Raw genomic sequence first — 21,117 nt, 5'->3', positions numbered from 1 at the left:
TTTCTTTCTTTCTTTTCCCCATCCCAGATACATCAGACAAATGATAAATCTCTTCATGATTTGGATCTGTCCATTTCTGATAGAGAGGCGTTGAGTTCAACTATATTAATGGAATTCATCTATTTCTCTTGCAGTTCTGTCAGTTTTTGCTTCAAGTATTTGGCCACTCTATTGTTAGGTGTGTACACATTAAGGATGGTTATGTCTATTTGGACAATTGACCCCTTTATTAGTATGTCATACCCTCTTTATCTCTGATAATTTTTCTTGCTTTGAAGTCTGCTCTGTCTGAACTTAATATACTTACTCAAGTTCTCTTGGAACTTGATGATGCATAGAACATCTTTCTCCATTCTTTTATTTTAAATCTATACATGTTTTTGTATTTATAGTTGATTTCTTAAAGACAACATATAGTTGGGCATTATTTTTTTATCTACTCTGACAATCTCTGTCTTTTAATTGGTATATTTAGATTGTTGACATTTAAAGTGATTATTTATGGCCAGGTACTGTGGCTTAGGCTTGTAATCCAAGCACTTTGGGGGGCCAAGGTGGAAGGATCATTTGAGGCTAGGATTTAAGACCAGCCCGGACAACACAGTAAGACTCTGTCTCTACAAAAAATTTTAAAAAAGAATTAGCTGGGTGTGATGACTCATGACTATAGTCCCAACTACTTGGGAAGCTGAGGCGGGATGACTAATTGAGCCCAGGAGGTCGAGACTACAGTGAGCTGTGATCTCGCTGCTACATTCCAGTCTGGGTGACAGAGCAAGACCTTGTTTCTTAAAAAAAATGTGATTATTAATAATAATATATACCATATTTGTTACTGGTTTCTATTTTTTTATTTCTATTTTGTCTTTCACTCTTTTTCTGCCTTTTGTGGTTTTAATTGAGGATTTTATATAAGCCCAGTTTCTTTCCTTTTTTAACATATCATTTATACTTATTTTTTCACTTTTTAAAAGATTGCCCTGGAGTTTGCAGTATGCATTTACAACTAATCCAATTCCACTTTGAAATAATTTTATACTGCTTCAAGGTAGTGTGAGTACCTTATAATAACAAAATAATCCTAATTCCTCCATCTCATCCCTTGCATCAGTGCTGTCATTCATTTCACATACGTAATCAAACAGAGCATTGCTATTATTATTTTGAACAAACGGTTACCTGTTATATCAATTAAGAATAAGAAAAATAGCTGGGTGTGGTGGCTCACACCTGTAATCCCAGCACTTTGGGAGGCCGAGGTGGGAGGATCACCTGAGGTTGGGAGTTCGAGACCAGCCTGACCAACATGGTGAAACCCTATCTCCACTGAAAATACAAAATTAGTCAGGTGTGGTGTCGTATGCCTGTAATCCCAGCTACTCAGGAGACTGAGGCAGGAGAATTGCTTGAACCCGGGAGGCAGAGGTTGCAGTGAGCCGAGATTGTGCCATTGCACTCCAGCCTGGGCAACAAGATCAAAACTCTGTCTCAAAAAAAAAAAAAAAGAAAAATAAAAGTATTTACTTTATCTCCACTCATTTCTTTCTCAATGCTCTTCCATTATGGAGATCTGAGTTTCTGACCTATCTCATTTTCCTTTCCTCTGAATAACTTCTATTTTTTACATTAATTTTTAAAAATTTTATTCATTTTTCTCTGGTGTGCAATAACTTCTTTTCATATTTCTTACAAGGTTAAGAAATTCTGTTGGCAGCAAATTCCCCCTATTTTTGTTTGTCTGAGAAAGTCTTTATTTCTCCTTGCCTTTTGAATGATAGTTTTGCAAGGCATAGAACTTTAGATTAGTGGATTTTTCTCTCTCACACACTTTAAATATTTTACTCTACTCTCTTCTTGCTTGCAAAGTTTCTGATAAGTTGATATAATTCTTTCTTATCTTTGTTCCTTTATAGTTAAGGTATTTTTTCCCTCTGGCCTCTTTCACTATTTTTTTCTATATCTTTGATTTCATGAATCATATTTATATCAAATGAATATGATACGTATAGGTATAGGTTTTTTGGGTATTTATCCTGTTTGGTGTTCTCTGAGCTTCCAGGATCTGTGGTTTGGTGTCTGTCATTAAAATTGTATGTGAATGTTCATAGAAGCATATTCATCACAGCCAAAAAGTGAAAACAACACAAATGTCATATGTTGTGTGAGCTGATGAATGGATAAAACAAAATGTGGTATATTCATACAATAAATTATTATTCAGTCATTAAAAAATAAGTACTGATTCATGCTAGAACATGGGTAAACTTTGAAAATATTATGGCGTGAAAGAAGCCAGATACAAAAGGCCATGTACTGTAAGATTCCATTTAAAAAAATGCTCAGAACAAGCAAACCCATAGGGAAAGAAAGTAGATTGGTGACTGACAGGGGTTGGGGATGGAGGGAATGGGGAGTGATTGCTAATGGGTCTTTGGGGGGTGCTAAAACTATTCTGGAATTAGTGGGGATAATTGTGCAATGTTGTGAATATGCCAAATGCTACTAAATCTTATACTTTAAAAGGGTGAATTTGATGGTATGTGAATGATATTGCCACTATAAAACAACCGTACGGGGAGTGCCAAAACAAATGATGGAGAGGAAAGACCATAAGGGACAGAGCCAAAGTGAGAAAGCATAAGAGTCAGTTCAGTGAGAGTGAAACGCAGGACAGTGCAATGGTTAAGAGAATGGATGTTGGTGTCTGGCAGACTTTCTGGATAGATTATATAAATCTTCTGTGCTTCGTTGTTGTTGTCCCCAAAATAGGAATAATAATGCCCATTTATGTAGAATTGTTGCAAGTAATAAATGGGATGATATATATAAAGTAGACTGAACATGATAAGTACACAATAAATAGTCATTTTAAAACAATAAAAGAAACCTTCGCTTTCTGTCTTATGTTTTTCTGCATTATTTGAATGTTTACATTACTTATTTATTATGATGATTATTGTGAAAATAGGAGCATAAAAGGGCCTACTAAAATATAAGGAAGTGTGCAAGTGAACTGCTAACTCCAGGAATAAGGACAGAATTATCCAAACCTGTTTCTTTCTCTCCGAGGTCATGGAGGACATTCAGGACTTGAACACTTACAAAATCACCTTTGAAGTGGAGCCCTGTGTGTGCTGAGACCACTAGGACCCTGGAACAGGTGCCCGTCACACAGAGAGACTGTCAGCTTCAGAGGCTGGAAATGGAAATCCCAGGCCTACTTCAGGAGGGGAAAGCACAGACCCTCTGGGAGGCCAAGCTCCGGGGTGACCTTGTACACGGGAATCTCCTGGAGTGAGGATGTCCTCTTTTCTGATACCCATAGAACTGGCATTTAAGGGGATGCTTGTGCAGTATAGAGAAGGATGGAGCCTCAGAAATAGCCCTTTTGGATCAACCACGTCTCTAGTTTCTATAAATGGAAGCTTAACCTTTGCCCTGCATGTGTATGCCAGATCCACCTTGTTCTGGACAACCCTGTGACGTGCCTGAGTCACCCAGCCTTGGCTCTTCCCTGCTCACTGCCTCCTCTCCCTCAGGGAGGAGTCATCCTCCCAGGAGTGTGCTTTTCAAATAAAAACCAACCAATCCAGAGTCCACTCCCAACCACCTTACTAACTGGGCTGTCACACTCCAGGCCACCGTCCTCCTGCCCTAATCACCACAGGGCCAGGTACCAGACAACCAAGGACAGCACTTGTGCCCCAGAGCCTGTGGAGATTACCTACTCACCCTGCCTCGCCCATTCCTTCCTGCAGAAAACACGACTCAGACTCTTGCCCACAGTTTCCCAGCCCCTCTGCTTTGTGACTGATGCTGGTGCCTCCCCATGTGGCCCCACCATGGTGTCATGGGGGCTCCCTCTCTTGGGACCTGTGGGCATGATAAGTTATGTTTTCAATAGCAGTCATCTCCTGATCTTAGCCTCATCATACCTAAAGAATAATAAAACCCATTGAAACACCTTCAACTCAATGGGACAGACCGGCCCATTGGAATCATTCAGACTTGCAGACATTTTGTTCATGCTGTGCGCACTTCTTCCAGGTTCTCTGTTCCGCAGTGGAAAGAGCAGGGCTGAAATTCACACACCTGACTTCAAATCCTCCTTCTATCACTTACTAGCACATGGTCATCTATAGTCTACACAGATGTGGAATAATCCACAGTTTTGAGTTTTACTCTCTAGACCTGTGGAAAATCACTGCTTCCTGTAGACCTAAATGTGGAAAAGAAAATTGGTATTTACACTGTGCCATAATCTGGGGGGAAGGAGGGAGAAAAATGTCATATCTGAAACACTCAAACAAAAGCCTTATATGTTACTACATACATAAATATTCATATTTATAGACATGTAAATGTTTATTTAAATGTCAGTTACCTTCATTATTGAGGGTAAATAGCCCTGGGCAAGCAGTCTGTATTTATCAACATCAAGATTGAAATTAAGGCTAACCATTGACCTCAGCCTGCAATTTACGTAGTTGATGCACTCTTTCAGAGTCAGGTGATAGTTCATCAGTAAAATGAGAATAATAATGACTTCCTAATATGGTACAGGATTAATTGAGATACATTTTGTAAATGACTCCAAAGAATGTCTCACACAAAGGAGAAGCTTAAGGAGCTCATCCCTCTAACTCAGTCACCTGAAGATCTCATGGGTAAAGTCAGAGACATCCTCACCCTGAAGACAGTAGCGCAGGCCAGTGTGGGAATGCTCTGTGTGGCACAGACGACCCTGACCCTGGTCTTCTAAATCATTTTCTACGCAGAACCATGTTCTTTCTAATGAAGATTCCCACCTGAAAATATTCATACCAAGGTGACTGATATTCTAGAGCAGCATTGTCCGGCAAAACTTTCTTCAGTGATGGGAAGGTCCTCTGCCTGTGCTGTCCAGGATGGCATCCACTCCCACCTTTACCTACTGAGCACTTGAAATGTGGCGACTGCAACTGAAGAGCTGAATTTTTTCATTTAATTTAAATTTAAGTTTAAATTTAGGGAACCACATGTGGCTCATGGGTACCATGTTGGCATAGACCTAGAGCTCATCTAAAAAGTGAAACAAGTATGGATCCTCCTATAACTAAGAAAAAAGAAAACTTGCCCTTTCATCTTGAGGTAGGAAGTGGGACTCCATCATGGAAGCAGGGCTCAGACATTGGATCAAATTGAGGACTAGTTAAAATAGGAACTAGGAATGCCCACCAGTGTGCCATGTCAATTTACCATTGCTGTGGCAACACCCAGAAGTTACCATCCCTTTTCTAGAAATTTCTGCATAACCTGCCCCTTAATTTACATATAGTTAAAAGTAGGTCTAAATATGACTACAGACCTGTCTCTGAGCTGCCACTCTGGGCACACTGCCTATAGGGTAGCCCTGCTCCACAAGGAGTCATACCTCTGCTGCTTCTATACACGGCCACTTCAATAAAAGTTGCTGTCTAACACCACCAGCTTGCCCTTGAATCCTTTCCTGGGCAACAAGAACCCACCCAGGCTAAGCCCTAGTTTTGGGGCTCACTTGCCCTGCATCAATCCTATCTCCTTTTGAGCTCTGAAAAAGTCCTACAAATGATTATTTTCTTGAAAAACTATAAGCTCTTGGCCAAGCACAGTGGCTCACGCCTGTAATCCCAGCACTTTGGGAGGCTGAGGCAGGCAGATCATGAGGTTGGGAGATCGAGACCATCCTGGCCAACATGGTGAAACCCCGTCTCTACTGAATATACAAAAAAATTAGCTAGTCATGGTGGTGTGTGCCTGTAGTCCCAGCTACTCAGGAGGCTGAGGCAGGAGAATCTCTTGAACTTGGAAGACGGAGGTTGCAGTGAGCCAAGATCGTGCCACTGCACTCCAGCCTGGCAACAGAACAAGATTCCTTCTCAAAAAAAAAAAAAAAGAAAAGAAAAGAAAAAATAAAAACTATAGGCTTTTCTGGCCAACTAGACAAAAATGGAATCAAGCAATTTAGAAAAACTTTGCTTGCAGGAGGGAAACACCAAACTTTCTGCCGTAGCCACAGATTCCATTTCTCTCACTATGAACAGGATCTGTAGGAAGCCACGGGCGAAAGCACACACAGCATTGTACACAGTGTCTGGAGTCAGACATGGTCATGTCAGGAAGATTCAGAGGCATGGCCTCCAAGGAAGCATTTAGTAAACATCTCCCCCAAAACTTCACAGTCACATTCAGAACACGTGCAACTAAAAAGAAAGCTCCATTGTTGACTATGGAAAATATCATCTGGGTATTTGAAAGAGTTAATTGTAGAAATTGTTTGAAACCTAGAATTTCATGGTTTTTTGTGTGTGTGAAAAAGCAAAACTTCCCTGGAAAATGTTAAGCAAGTTTGGTTTCTCACTGATGGTGAAATCCCAGCGTGAGGTTATGCTGCATACCTTCCTCATGGTTGAAACTACATTTCCAGGAAAACAGGCTTCTTAGTGAGTTGGTATTACCGTAAACAGTAGTTACAGTTGCTGGCAGGTCTATGAGGCTGATGAAAAATTTAATATCCATAGGACTCTGATATATCTTATTAATAGGTGTCTTCTTCATGAAGGCTATGCAGATATCTCCCCAAGTCATTTCTTTTCTCAGCTCCCAGGGGCACTGCTCACCTTTCATGTCATCTGAGACCAACAGGCTCACCCAGGTTCAGCCAAAATGCAGCAGTAACAACACCAAGCCTACAGCCAGAGAGGCCTCCCTGGGGACCACCTGATAAACAGATAGAAACTGGCTTTCTTCACTCAGGAGAAGATCAAAAGGACTATATGTATTCTGAATGTGAGAGGAAAGATGATCAAGTTTTTGCAGATCAAAAATAATTCAAGGGAGAACAATGTGAAATTTACATCATAAACATTCAAACTTCCATTACCAAGAAGGGAAGAACCCAGAGGATATACAGCATGTTAAATTAAAACAAGAAGCATGGGAGGAAGAAGACTTCTTTTTCCTTTCAATATTTGATTTTTCATCAGACTTCTAAGAGAGTGCAGTAAAGCAATTTTTCAGAAATGCCTGAGGCTTAACTCAACTGGACCGTGTCTTCATTCTGAAGCTCAATACTTTACTTCTTATCTGTACTAAAAAAAAAAAAAAAAAAAAAAATCCCACCAGACCAAGACAGTTGCATAATTCTGCTGTCTACTTTGAGAGAGGTATGCGGCCATTCTCTATGACTTTGTTGTTGCTAGAAGGAGATGAAAAATAAACATTGAGGCCGGGCGCGGTGGCTCACGCCTGTAATCCCAGCACTTTGGGAGGCTGAAGCGGGTGGATCACCTGAAGTCAGGAGTTCCAGACCAGCCTGGCCAGCATGGTGAAACCCTGTCTCTACTAAAAATACAAAAATTAGCTGGGCATGGTGGTGGGTGCCTGTAATCCCAGTTACTTGGGAGGCTGAGGGAGGAGAATCACTTGAACCTGGGAGGCAGAAGTTGCAGTGAGCCGAGATCACGCCACTGCACTCTAGCCTGGGCTACAGAGCAACTCTCCATCTCAAAAAAAAAAAAAAAAAAAAAAAAAAAAAAAAAAAAAAGCAAAAAACTAAAACCCAAAACCATACATTTAAATCTGTGATGACCCTGAAAATGCATTGCTGAGATCTCCTCTGAGGACAGTCTGCTTGACTGATGGTCTCACCTGCTGCCCCTCTGAGTAAGATAAACCCTTCCAGTTGTGCTGAGGTCATGCTTCAGTCGGCTGCTCCCAGCAAAGCACGGAATGTGGCAGGAGTCTTAAGCCAGGCCCATGTTGGTGAGATGCTGGATCCATGCAGTGGGCAATTTTGGCTTGAAGACTCCTCATTGCCCTGGGTGCGTATTTCTTGAAACAATGCTGCAGTATGAGATTTTTCCTCAAGGCTGGGCACAGTGGCTCATGCCTGTGATCCCAGCACTTTGGAAGGCCAAAGTGGGAGTATATCTTGAGGTCAGCAGTTTGAGACCAGCCTAGGCAACACAGCAAAACTCTGTCTCTGATTCAGTGGTGTATGCCTGTAGTCCCTGCCACTTAGGAGACTGAGGTAGGAAGATCCTTTGAACCCAAGAGTTTGAGGCTGCAATGAGCTATGATCGGGACTGGCACTACAACCTGCGTGACAGACCTAGGCCAGACCCTGTCTTTAAGAAAATGGAAACAAAAAAAAAGATTCTTCCTATCCAATCATCTTCCCTTCTCTCTATTGTCCCACAGGTTTCAAATCTGATGTATGATCTGAAGTTTCTCCCACCTTCTTCTGCTCCCTCACCTCCAAAAATTTCTGTTACCTCTAATCCCATTTTGATGTCTGTTTCTTAGCAGACACAAATTGGTGTATAGACAGCAGGCAGTGAGCTGGGGATTTGGAAATGGCTCACTCACCATCTGGCAGGCAAGGAGAATGCCACTCTCTGTGGTGAGAAAGGCTCAGGTAATTCAATTGCTAAAGGTTTCCTTGGTGGTGGCCTGGCAGGCCATCCTGTGGAAAGGAATACTCTGCAGGTGTGATCACTTAGGAATGTGAAATATATTAAGGGAGTGACATGAAAATGGGAGAGCAGGGCGCTCCAAGAATTGGTCCCTTCAGTGAAGCAACTACCAAGTAGCAAAAATGATCAGAGTCAAATTTTTTTCTGAATTCTGGAATGTAATCAAAAACAGAACAGCCAAGTGAGAGCTTAATGAAGGAAGCTGTTAAATTTTTGCAACAGACTGTTGTGGCATTTTTACTTAAGTGTCTACTATCCCCAGCTCAGCAGCCACAAGAAAGGTGGCCCATATTCCTAGGGCAGCCTCCTGCTGCTGGAGGGGGTGGCAATACAGATCTGGTTTTTAAAAAATTCTGGTTGTGCTTTTGGACTTATCTGGCAATCTGTGAGGGATTGATATGAGACTAACCTCTGTTTTAATCCCCTTGGTCTGGCTTTCTAGGTATCTGTCTATCAAAAACATTTAGGCCGGGCGCGGTGGCTCAAGCCTGTAATCCCAGCACTTGGGGAGGCCGAGACAGGCGGATCACGAGGTCAGGAGTTCGAGGCCATCCTGGCTAACACGGTGAAACCCCGTCTCTACTAAAAAAAATACAAAAAGCTAGCCGGGTGAGGTGGCGGGCACCTCTAGTCCCAGCTACTCGGGAGGCTGAGGCAGGAGAATGGCGTAAACCCGGGAGGCTGAGCTTGCAGTGAGCTGAGATCCGGCCACTGCACTCCAGCCCGGGCGACAGCGAGACTCGGTCTGAAAAAAAAAAAAAAAAAACCATTTAAAGACATGTTACCCATGTAACCGAACTCAGGTCTAGATGCTCACCGCTTGCAGAGTCCAATTAACAAGGTCTGGTAGAAGGAAAGTGATTTTATTAACCAAAACTAGTAAAGGGGAAGTGGCTGGATTCCATCCAAAGCAACCATTTTGATTTTGGGTGGGGGTCGGGAGGAAGGCAGAGTTTAAAAAGGGAAACATTGATAAGGAAGGCATGCAAGAATTGTGCTGAGTAGAATGTCTGTGTGTCTTGTTCTGGTGGCTATTTAGGTCCCAGTCTAGCTGGATCATGGGCTGGTGTCATCTCCACTATGGCTGGGTTGTTAACTAATCACCTTGAAGTAATCTCTGGAATTTTGCAGCTGGCTTTCCAGGCTTGGTCTGTCTGTCTTAAGATTAGCCCCTGGGCAACATAGTGAAACCCCATCTCAAAAAATCCCCCCAAAACACAAAAAGATAGAAATAAGAAAAAGAAACCAAATGTGAATTCTGGAGCTGAAAAGTACAATAGCTAAAATGAGAAATTTGATGGAATGTTTCAACAGCAGATTTGAGCATACAGAACAAAGAATCAGTGATCTTGAATATGGCACAATGAAACTATTCAGTTTGAGGAGGAAAAATAAAAAAAAGAAAAGAAGAAAAATGAGCAGAGCCTAAGTAACTGTGTTATATCATCAAGCATACAAACATGCACACTATGAGAGACCCAGAAATAAAAGAAAGAGAGAAAAGGGAAGAAAAGGTATTTGGAAAAAATAATTGGTTAAAAATTTCTTGAATGTGATGGAAACCATAAATCTATAAATCACAAAACTCAATGAACTCCAAGTAGAATACACTCAAAGAGATTCACACTGAGATACATTATAATCAAACTGAGTAAAGTCAAAGCTAAAGAGAGACTCTTGAAAGCAGCCAGAGAGAAGTGACTTGTCATACAGGGGATCCTCAATAACAGGGGTCCCTAACCCTGGGGCCACAGGTTGGTATTTGTCTGTGGCTTGCTAGGAAATGGGACACACAGCAGGAGGTGAGTAGCAGGCAAGTGTGCGAAGCTTCATCTGTATTTACAGCCGCTCCCCATCGCTGGCATTACCAGCTGCCTCCTGTCAGATCAGCAGCAACGTTAGATTCTCATAGGATGGGAAACTTACGTGAGGGATCTTGGTTGCACACGCCTATGAGAATCTAATGACTGCTGATCTGTCACTGTCTCCCATTACCCCCAGATGGGACCATCTAGTTGTAGGGAAACAAGCTCGGGGCTCCCACTGATTTTACATTATGGTGAGTTGTATAATTATTTCATTATATATTACAGTGTAATAATAATAGAAATAAAGTGCACGATTAATGTAATGCACTTGAATCATCCCCATATCATCCTTCCACCTGGTCCATGGAAAAATTGTCTTCCATGAAACTGGTCCCTGGTGCCAAAAAGATTAAGGGCAGCTGCTCAATAAGATTAACAGCCAATTTCTTATCAGAAACCATGGCAGCCAGAAGATAGTGGGATGACATATTTAAAGTATTAAAAGGAAAAAAAAAATCCTTGTCAGTCCAGAATTCTATATCTGGCAAAACTATCCTTCAAAAATTAAGGAGAAATTAAGGCATTCCCAGATGATAAATTAAAGCTGAGATAGTTCATTGCCAGATATGACAATGAAATACTAAAAGGAGTCTTTCAGGTTGATACATATGGGGGGAAAGTACCTACAAAGGCAGGTTATTGTTGAGTTGTATAGATGTCCTATAGAGGATAATGAGAAACTAAGTGTCATTAACTAGCAGTTAAAGGCTAAGTGTTAGAGTTAGAGGACATATTTAGTAGCTTACAGAGAGGCCTTATCTCCTGCAGTAGGACACCAGACACAGCTGAGTGGCTGACCAAGGATCTGATAGAGCCACAGAAGTCCAGGAATGTTTGATTGCCAAAGCAGCTCTCTTATGCTAAGGTGAGGACTTTGGCTGGGGAATCCTGGTACTGAAATGTGGGATGGGGGTACCTGGATTAATGTCTTTGAGGATGTGAGTTCTGAAGACTACTCCACCCCACCCCACCCCCATCCCCAAACACATAGAGCTTGCAGAGGTGGCCTACCCTTCCCTAGTAAGAGCTAGCACTTCCCCCTATGCTGCAAGATACTAAAGAGCCCTCTCCCCAACAAGACAATAGGTGTTTCCCTACTTATCTATCCTACTTTCTCTCCTGGTTGCCAGTCAAATGACTAGTGTTAAATCCCAGCATAACCCGACTGGAGCTGCGGTGTGTCTGACAAGAGAAGAAAGAAATTACACACCAAAGTAGTTGAAAGAATTAGCTAGCTGGCTGGGACCAAGGATTATCATTAGTATTGAATTTTGAGTGTGCTTATTCAAGAAGGTTGGAATGTAGGCGGGGTAAGAAAGAATTCATTGACTTGAAGGCACTATCTTGAAACAGGAGATTTAACACCCTGGCAAAGATCCCAGGGGATAGGTCAAACTCATGGCTGGGGTGAATTTCAGAAGCCTGAAAAACAACAATAGCTAATTTTCAGATTCTGTCAACTCAAGAGATGGCTGAGTCTCTAGGATGAAGATTTCATATACCACAGTAAGTATATACTGTAATGATTGTCCCAGTTCTTCTCAAAGGGACATATGGTCATTTTCTCGGATGGCTGTATAGAAAGGAGAATCCCTAGACATTCTGAGGACTATTGGACACAGGGTCTCAGTTGACATTAATACTCAGGGACCCAAAGCACCATTATGGTCTTCCTGTTAGAGTGGGGACTTATGAGGTCCAGGTAATAAGTGAAGTCCTTGCTTCAGTAAATGAAGTCTAGTTTACAGTAGACCTGTTGGATCTGGAGCCCCAGCCAGTGGTCATTTCTACAGTTCCTGGAACTGTATAATTGGAATTGGTCTCTTCACAGTTGGAGTAATCACAACATAAGGTGCTTGGCCTGTGGGATAAGAACTATCTTAGTGAAAAAGGCCACATGGAAATTTCTAAAACTGTCCTCCCAGCCACAAGAGTAAATAAAAAATAATATCACATCCTGAGGATGATGATTAGTGTCACCACTAAAGACCTGGGTGGTGTTCCCTATCATATCTCCATTGAACTCATCAGTTTGGACCCTGCAGAAACTGAGTGGATTCTGTATACTTAGACTTCTACAAACTTAATCAAATAGTAGCCCTGATTACAACTGCTGTGCCAGATGTAATATCATTGCTAGAGCATATTAATAAGACCTCATGAACATGTATGTGTTTATTAATATGGTGGAGTCATTCTTTTCCTTTCCAATTAGGAAAAGGAATGAAAAAAAGTTTGCATTTAGGTAGACTAGACAAATATATTCATTTATGGTTTTGCCTTACAGCCATGTGAATTCTCCTGCCTTCTGTCATAGTGTAACAAGATCTGGATTGTCTAGATCTACCAGAGAACATCACATTAAATTCATTATATCGATAACATCATGCTGATCAGTTAGAACTAACAAAAGAGGGCTAGTGCACGGGAAACCTTGTTAAGACACATTAGTTCCACATTTAGTGAGAAATAAACCCTATGAAGATTCAGGGACCTGCCATTTCAGTGAAGTTCTTTGGTGTCCTGTGGTCAGGGAATACTGAGACAGGCATATGGGGGACATCATACATCTGCTACCACAGGGAAGGAAATACAGCATCTCGTACCTTCTTTGGTTTCTGGTGGCAACACATTCCACACCTAGGAATACCACTCTATTCCATATACTGGTGACAGGGAAGGCTGAAAGCCTTGAGTAACATCTAGAACAGATAAAGTTTTTGTGGCAGGTCCAGATGATGGTTTTGCAATTTGGGCCATATGGTTCAGTAGACGCCACAGTGTTGGATGTGTCAGTGGTGGAAAAAGATGCCTTGTGGCTCTATGGCATGCCCCAGCTGGAGAAGCACAATACAGGCACCTGGGAGTCTAAGGCAAGGTCATCTGTATCATCCACAGCCATGAATTATATAACTTTTGGGAAACAATTCTTGGCGTATTATAAGGCCCTTTTTGAAATAAAACACTTGGCCACGGGACTCCAAGTCACCATATGTCTGGAACTGTCCATTATGAGCTGGGCACTGTGTACTTGCTAAGTCATAAAGTGAGGGAGTTCTAGCAGCAGCCATCAGAAGATGGAGACAGTGTATGTGAGGCTGAGCCCGAACAGAATCAGAGGCACGACTAACTGCATGAACAGGTCACCCATACCCAGCCTGCACCGATGGCTGCTTTGGGTTAGGGGGAGCTGAAGGAAGAGGAAAAGAGAGAAAAGGCTGAAGGGAGATGTACAGATCAGTCATTTTGAAATGTGTGATCAAGCCGAAGTGGGTGATGCATGCATTACAGTTGGGTGGTCTTGAAAGACAGTGGAGAGGGATTATCTTTCCACCGGGAGTTGTGTTAAACAGTACGTCTGGGTCACTCAGTTTGTATGGTAGGAAAAGTGGTTTGAGTTGAGAATATATATGGATTCCTGAGCAATGGACAGTGGCAGGACTGGTTGATCAGGGACCTGGAATAAAATGTGGAGATTTTTGTGTTAAATGTTAAAGCCCTGCAGAAAGCTCTCACCAAGGAAGAGGCACTGAAGAGTTAAGTAGATAAAATGACTGGAAGTCTTGACATTAGCCAGCTTTTGTCATCAGCCACCTTGTCACCAGTGTATGGAATAGAGTGGCACAATGGACACATGGATGGAGTTGCTATGGGTGGAGATGGAGACGACGCATGGGTCAATGGCCTGGACTCTGACTCTTGAAGGCCAGTCTTGTGACTGCTGCCTCTGAAGATCCAACCCGTTAGCCACAGAGACCAGCACTGAGCTGTTGATGTGACACTATTCCTTGAGGAGACCAGTCAGCTATGCAGTGGCAAGTTGACTACATTGGGTCCCTTCCATCCTGGGAGGGTCAGTGGTTTGTTCTCAAGACAGCAAATACCTGTTCCAGATATGGGTTTACATCTCCTACCTGCAGAGTCTCAGCCAGCATCAATAATTGGGGGATTGTGGAAAGCCTGATCCACGGGCATGGAATCCCATACAAAACAGCATCTGACCAGGGAACCCACCTCATGTTGAGGTGAGAGGCTAGGTCCATGACCATAGATATCAACTATATACATATAGCTGACCTCACAGAAGGCTGGGATAGTTGACGCACCAGTTCAGAGCTAACACTCTGACAGAATGGGGTGCCAGCCTTAAGGATGCATTACATTAATTAAATCAGAGATCTCTATATGGTGCTGTGACACCATATAGACATCATATAGACAGGAAGAATACATGGGTCCAGGAACCAAGGGGTGGAAGCAGAAGTGGCCTCACTTATCATCACTTCCGATGATTCACTGGGGGATTTTGTGCTTCCCATTTTTGCACCGCCTTGCTCTGCAAGTTTGAAGTTTCTGGTTTTTAAATAAAGTATACCATTGACAGAGGATACAAGAGGGTATCATTAAATTACAAGCTAGGGTTGCCACCAGGGAACTTTGGACTCCTTGAGTCCAGAGACCAGCAGGTGAGAAGACCTGCCATTTTTTTTTTTTTTTTGAGACGGAGTCTTGCTCTTATTGCCCAGGCTGGAATGCAATGGTGCGATTTCGACTCACTGCAACCCCCACCTCCCACGTTCAAGCAGTTCTCCTGCCTCAGCCTCACGAGTAGCTAGGATTACAGGCATGCACCACCACACCTGGCTAATTTTTTGTATTTGTAGTAGAGATGGGGTTTCTCCATGTTGGTCAGGCTGGTCTTGAACTCCCGATCTCAGGTGATCCACCTGCCTCTGCCTCCCAAAGTGCTGGGATTACAGGTGTGAGCCACCGCGCCCGGCCAGGACCTGCCATCTTTTAGGTGTATATGACCCTGATCAGAAGGAGGAGGTTGGGTTGCTTTTACATGATGGGGACAGGGAGGAATATCTGGAAACCAAGTGATTCCCTTGGACAGCTCCTGGTACTTCCTTGCCCATTGTCACTGGATGGAATCATGCAATAGCACCAGCTGAGGAAAGTAGCATTACGAAGGGCTCAGACCTCTCAGGAATGAAGGACTGGTTCATTCCACCAGGAAGCCACCACAGCCAGCTGAGGTGGTAGCTGAGAGTGAAGGGAATTTGGGATGAATAGGGAGGAGGCAGCAGATGAGTGCCAGTACCTAGAGGCAGCAGGTACTGCTAACCTCCTGCTAACCTCCCTCTTCTTTCTACTCAGGAAGAAAGGCTCATGGCAGCTGTGGGGGAGCTGCTTCCAAACCTGCATGGAGAATCAGATCCATGTGTCCCAAGGAGTAGGCTGTGCTGGCCCTGAAAATGCACTGGCAAGACATGGGTCTCCTTCGGTCAGTTTTGGCTTATCAGCCTGGCTGAGTGTTTCTTGGAATTGCACTGCAAATGGGGAGACTTCCTCCTCAGTTCTCCTGCTTCCCTCACCCCTCCACAGGTGTCAGACCTGCACTGTGGTCTTCCATGCCTTTTCCTGCTCCCCGCCCAATACATTTCTTGCCTGTCTTGGTATCTGCTTCTAGATGAGCCTGCGTTAACACAAAATCTCTGCCCCTCAACACTCCATCTTCTTCTTCACCTGTGGGAATTGTAGGGTTCCAGTGGTGTTCCCATCTGGGAAGAAAATGCTGGAGTGACTCCTGTAATGACAGCCATGGCCTTGTTCTCCTTCTCAAAAGTGAAATTGGGGGTGGTCTAATCTCATCCTGACAACCACATCAGGGCACTCATCAAGAATTTTTATCTCTGTGGAGTGCACTGTAGACACGCAAGACATGTTGGATAGCAGAAGTTTCTGTTCTTCTCCTCAGTGGCAAACATAAAGGCCAAAACCTGCACGTAGTGTTTGTCCGCCCTCCTGCTTGGAGGATATGGCATTGGAGGTGAGTGTCTATCCAGGGCTTCAGGGTTATCTCTTAGGGCACAACTGAAGGGACTGTCTCCAAGGGCACAGTTTCAGAGACTACAGCACAGACAACTCAATTAGTTTGAATCATAATGACTGGTGAGTGGTAATAACCTTTGGTGGCGATAAGGTCCTAATGTGAATGGGATACCCAGGCTCAGGAAGGTCCCAAGTTTGCTCTCTGTGATTTAAAATAAAGGTAAGGCCGGGCGCGGTGGCTCATGCCTGTAATCTCAGCACTTTGGAAGGCCAAGGTGGGCGGATCACGAGTTCAGGAGATCAAGACCATCCTGGCTAACACGGTGAAACACCGTCTCTACTAAAAATATATATATACATAAAAAAATTAGCCAGGCGTGGTGGCAGGCGCCTGTAGTCCCAGCTACTTGGGCAGTTGAGGCAGGAGAATGGCTTGAACCCAGAAGGTGGAGCTTGTAGTGAGCCAAGATGGTGCCACTGCACTCCAGCCTGGGCGACAGAGCAAGACTCTGACTCAAAAACTAATAATAATAAATAAAATAAAATAAAGTTAAGGCTGGGCACAGTGGCTCACACCTGTAATCCCAGCACTTTGAGAAGCCGAGGCAGGTGGATCACCTGAGGTCAGGAGTTCGAGACCAGCCTGCCCAACATGGTAAAACCCCATCTTTACTAAAAATACAAAAATTAGCCAGGTGTGGTGGCGCATGCCTGTAATCCCAGCTACTTAGGAGGCTGAGGCAGGAGAATTACTTGAACCCAGGAGGTGGAGGTTGCAGTGAACCAAGATTGTGCCACTGCACACCAGCCTGAGCAACAGAGTGAGACTGCATCTCAAAAAAAAAAAAAAAAAAAAAAAAAGTAAAATAAAGGTAATGTTTATCATTGGTGGGTTTGAATTAATGATGGGTCTTTCAATCTCAGTATGTGAAACCATCCTAAATTGCTTTTTAAAATTGTTGAAATTGATCCTTTGTTTATGGAATAGCTGAAATACTGACTTGAGGTTGGTGGTGAGTATGTCAGAGCATAAGCTAACGCTAAAGAGTTAGATTCAGTGGCAAAGTCATGAATTAAATACGGTGATAATTTCACTGTTCAGTTAGAAAGGCTAGCAAACCATGGACAGAGAAGACGTTTAAAAAATATAGTAGCGGCCGGGCGCGGTGGCTCAAGCCTGTAATCCCAGCACTTTGGGAGGCCAAGACGGGCGGATCACGAGGTCAGGAGATCGAAACCATCCTGGCTAACACGGTGAAACCCCGTCTCTACTAAAAATACAGAAAAAAAAAAACCCCAAAAAAACTAGCCGGGCGAGGTGGCGGCGCCTGTGGTCCCAGCTACTCGGGAGGCTGAGGCAGGAGAATGGCGTGAACCCGGGAGGCGGAGCTTGCAGTGAGCTGATATCCGGCCACTGCACTCCAGCCTGGGCGACAGAGCGAGACTCCGTCTCAAAAAAAAAAAAAAAAAAAAAAAAAAAAAAATATATATATATATATATATATATATATATATATACATATATATATATATGGTAGCCTGCGCACCTCCTTTGAGAATGAAAGCGATAAAAGAAAAAACATTGTAGCCTGGGCCGGATGTGGTGGCTCACTCCGGTAATCCCAGCACTTTGAGAGGCAGAGGCAGGAGGATCACTTGAGCCCAGGAGATGGAGACCAGCCTGGGCAGCAAAGTGAAACCCCGTCTCTACAAAAAATTAGTCAGGCATTGTGGCACTCACCTGTAGTCCCAGCTACTTCGGAGGCGGAGCAGGGAAGATTGCTTAAACCTGGGAGGTAGAGGCTGTAGTGAGCTGTGATTGCACTGCTGCACTCCAGCCTGGGTGACAGAGTGAGACTTTGTGTCAAAATAAATTAAATAAATAAATAAATAGTAGCCACTGACGAAATCAAGGGGGCTTTTGAGAAACTAAATTTTAAATATTCTTTCCACATGATTTTACAGACTTTCTTGTACAATGTAAAATGTCCCAGATTATACTGAGAGATGTACGATATTCTAATTCTGTTATGATGATGATGATGATGGTAATTATGAGAGTAACAACAGCAAGAGCAACAATAACAAGGCTTTATTCAGAGTTTCCTAAGTGCCAGGAATTGGATTTAGCACTTTGTGGAAACTATCTCATTTAATTTAATCTTCACAGTATCCTAACACTAGGGACTAATATTATCCCCATAGGAAACATGGATTGGCTTAGGAGGGACCACGTTTATTAACTCGTAGTCATGGAGCTAAGATCAAATTGCCTTTCTCCAGGCATTATAATTCTAGCCACTTGGCAACACTGACCATTTTATTATGAAACTAGAAAACTAATTTGTGAATTTGTTTTCATTCTAATGAATAGAATGCCCTCATTTATTTAAAACTGAAACAAGTACTTTCCCCCATCCCCTTTAAATTCCCTCTGTGTAGCGGTCCTTTCCCTACCCTTGGATAACTCACTGGGCAAATGACACAGATTTTTATTCAGTTTAACGTGATTAAAAATTCCTCTGTTTAAGGCTGGGCATGGTGGCTCACACCTGTAATCCCAGCACTTTGGGAGGCCAAGGCGGGTGGATCACATGAGGTCAGGAGTTCGAGACCAGCCTGGCCAACATGGTGAAACCCTGTCTCTACTAAAAATACAAAAATTAGCTGGGCGTGGTGGTGGATGCCTGTAATCTCAGCTACTCAGGAGGCTGAGGCAGGAGAATCGCTGGAACCCAGGAGGCAGAGGTTGCAGTGAGCTGAGATCATGCCACTGCATTTCAACCTGGGCAACAGAGCAAAAACTCCACTTAAAAAAAAAAAGTACTCTGTTTATATTCAGATGCTATAAAAAGCCAGTCCAGCTTGATACTCTCAGAAGGAGATTTGGAGCTGAAAAGTTTAAGAACCACTGTGCAAGTGGAAACTCATCAGAACAAGAAATGAAACAGCAAATTTATTTTCATTCCAGTTTTGAACACCATTTTAATCTGGGATAGCATGACAGAAAAGGGAGAATGTGATGGAGAAAGCAAATATTATTATTGTAGATACAAAGGCAAAATATGAGAAAAATGATAAGAACTAAGGACAGAGTTCAGTTAACTGTTTACTATTAAATAGTTAATTATGCAGATACACTTGTATCTGAAATGTCTTGGTATTAAAATTAACAAAATATGCAGGATATATGCGATGGAAATGTCCAATTTTTACTGATGGATATAAAAGAAGTCTCAAAAACTTGGACATGCAATCCACTTTATTGGATATGAAGATTCCACATGATAAAGATGTCTAAAAACCAACCATAAGGTTGGGCACGGTGGCTCACGCCTTTAATCCCAGCACTTTGGGAGGCCGAGGCGGGCAGATCACGAGATCAGGAGATCAAGACCATCCTGGCTAACACGGTGAAACCCCGTCTCCACTAAAACTACAAAAAATTAGCTGGGCATGGTGGCGGGTGCCTGTAGTCCCGGCTACTTGGGAGGCTGAGGCAGGAGAATGGTGTGAACCCGGGAGGCGGAGCTTGCAGTGAGCTGAGATTGCCTCACTGCACTCCAGCCTGGGCTACAGAGCGAGACTCCGCCTCAAAATAAATAAATAAATAAATAAATAAATAAATAAATAAATAAATCCATAATATACAAGGGATCTAATCAAGTTTGCGCAGGGAACATTTTTACATCAAACTAAAATAAATCAAAAGTAAACATAAGAGAACAAACATGCTTAAATAGCTGGGTAATTACTGTAAACATGACCGTGGAAGGACTTATCTGAGCAAGTACATGAATTACAATAACTAATAAGATAGAATAATATGTTATTTACCGGCATGAAAGAGAGAGGTACATTGTTGAAGTGAAATATAAAATCTAGAAAAAGATCCAAGAATGTGCATGGTAATGTGTGGGATTTTGTTTTTGTTTTTGTTTTTGTTTTGTTTTGTTTTGTTTTTGAGACAGAGTCTCACTCTGTCACCCAGGCTGGAGTACAGTGGTGCAATCTTTGCTCACTGCAACCTCCACCTCCTGGGTTCAGGTGATTCTCCTGCCTCAGCCTCCCGAGTAATTGGGATTACAGATGCATGTCACCATGCCTGGCTAATTTTTGGGTTTTTAGTAAGACGAGGTTTTGCCATGTTGACCAGGCTGGTCTCAAACTCCTGACCTCAGGTGATCCACCTGCCTCGGTCTCCCAAAGTGCTGGGATTACAGTTATTTGCCACCACATCTGGCCATGTGTGGAATTTGAATGCAATAAGAAAATAACGGTTTATTCAGGAGTTGATGCATGTTAGTTGTTTGCAAATTAAAACTCATGTTATCATTTGTACTTTGTGCATTCCCAGGTTAATCTCAAAATATTAATGAGTTCCACATAACAAACTACAACAACAGATATTTAAATATATCGGTAAATATTTTTGTAAACATACATTGTAGAGGTCATGACATCAAATTCAGAAAACATAAGTAAAAGAATGACAAAATTAAAGATTTGACAAAAAGCACTAATATTACAGCAAAATTCCCATGAATTAAATTAAAATATAAAAGTATTATTGGGAAATGTTCTTGACAATATAGATAAAATATTAAAATAATTATTAACTATATTAACTATCAATTATATTAATATTTTAGAAAGTTATCTTTATCAAAAGCAAAAATTTTCCCGGTAGAAAAGGGGGCAGATGGACACCACAGGCAATAACAATAGTGTATATAAAAATGGAGAACAAAGAAAATGAGATCATTGTTCCTTCCTTACATTATTATATAAGGAAGTCAACTTTTGAATTATCCGATATAATTTTTCATTTACCAAATGTACTAAGGTTACAAAGAATGCTAACACAAAGCTCTGTAAAGTACATGGACTGTATACTCTCACATAAGACTGCCGGAAAG

General features: G+C 42.4%; 1 protein-coding gene across 6 annotated transcripts in view; it reads left to right on the top strand.

Moving 5' to 3' along the window:
• The window catches only part of ALS2CL (ALS2 C-terminal like), a 46,298-nt gene extending 42,373 nt beyond the window's left edge, over positions 1–3,925 (top strand). For 5 of the 6 annotated variants that reach the window (XR_004058842.1, XR_004058834.1, XR_004058841.1 and 2 more), the window contains one exon: positions 3,070–3,925. The gene's annotated coding sequence lies outside the window, so the exon portion shown is untranslated. The remainder of the gene's footprint in view (positions 1–3,069) is intronic. The other variant, XR_004058838.1, reaches the window with a different exon arrangement.
• The last annotated feature ends 17,192 nt before the right edge of the window (positions 3,926–21,117 follow it).

Source organism: Rhinopithecus roxellana, chromosome 1, assembly GCF_007565055.1.
Source record: "Rhinopithecus roxellana isolate Shanxi Qingling chromosome 1, ASM756505v1, whole genome shotgun sequence".
Taxonomy (NCBI): Eukaryota; Metazoa; Chordata; class Mammalia; order Primates; family Cercopithecidae; genus Rhinopithecus; species Rhinopithecus roxellana.
The sequence above is the reverse complement of the archived record's forward strand: the minus strand, read 5'-3'. Positions and strand labels throughout refer to the sequence as shown.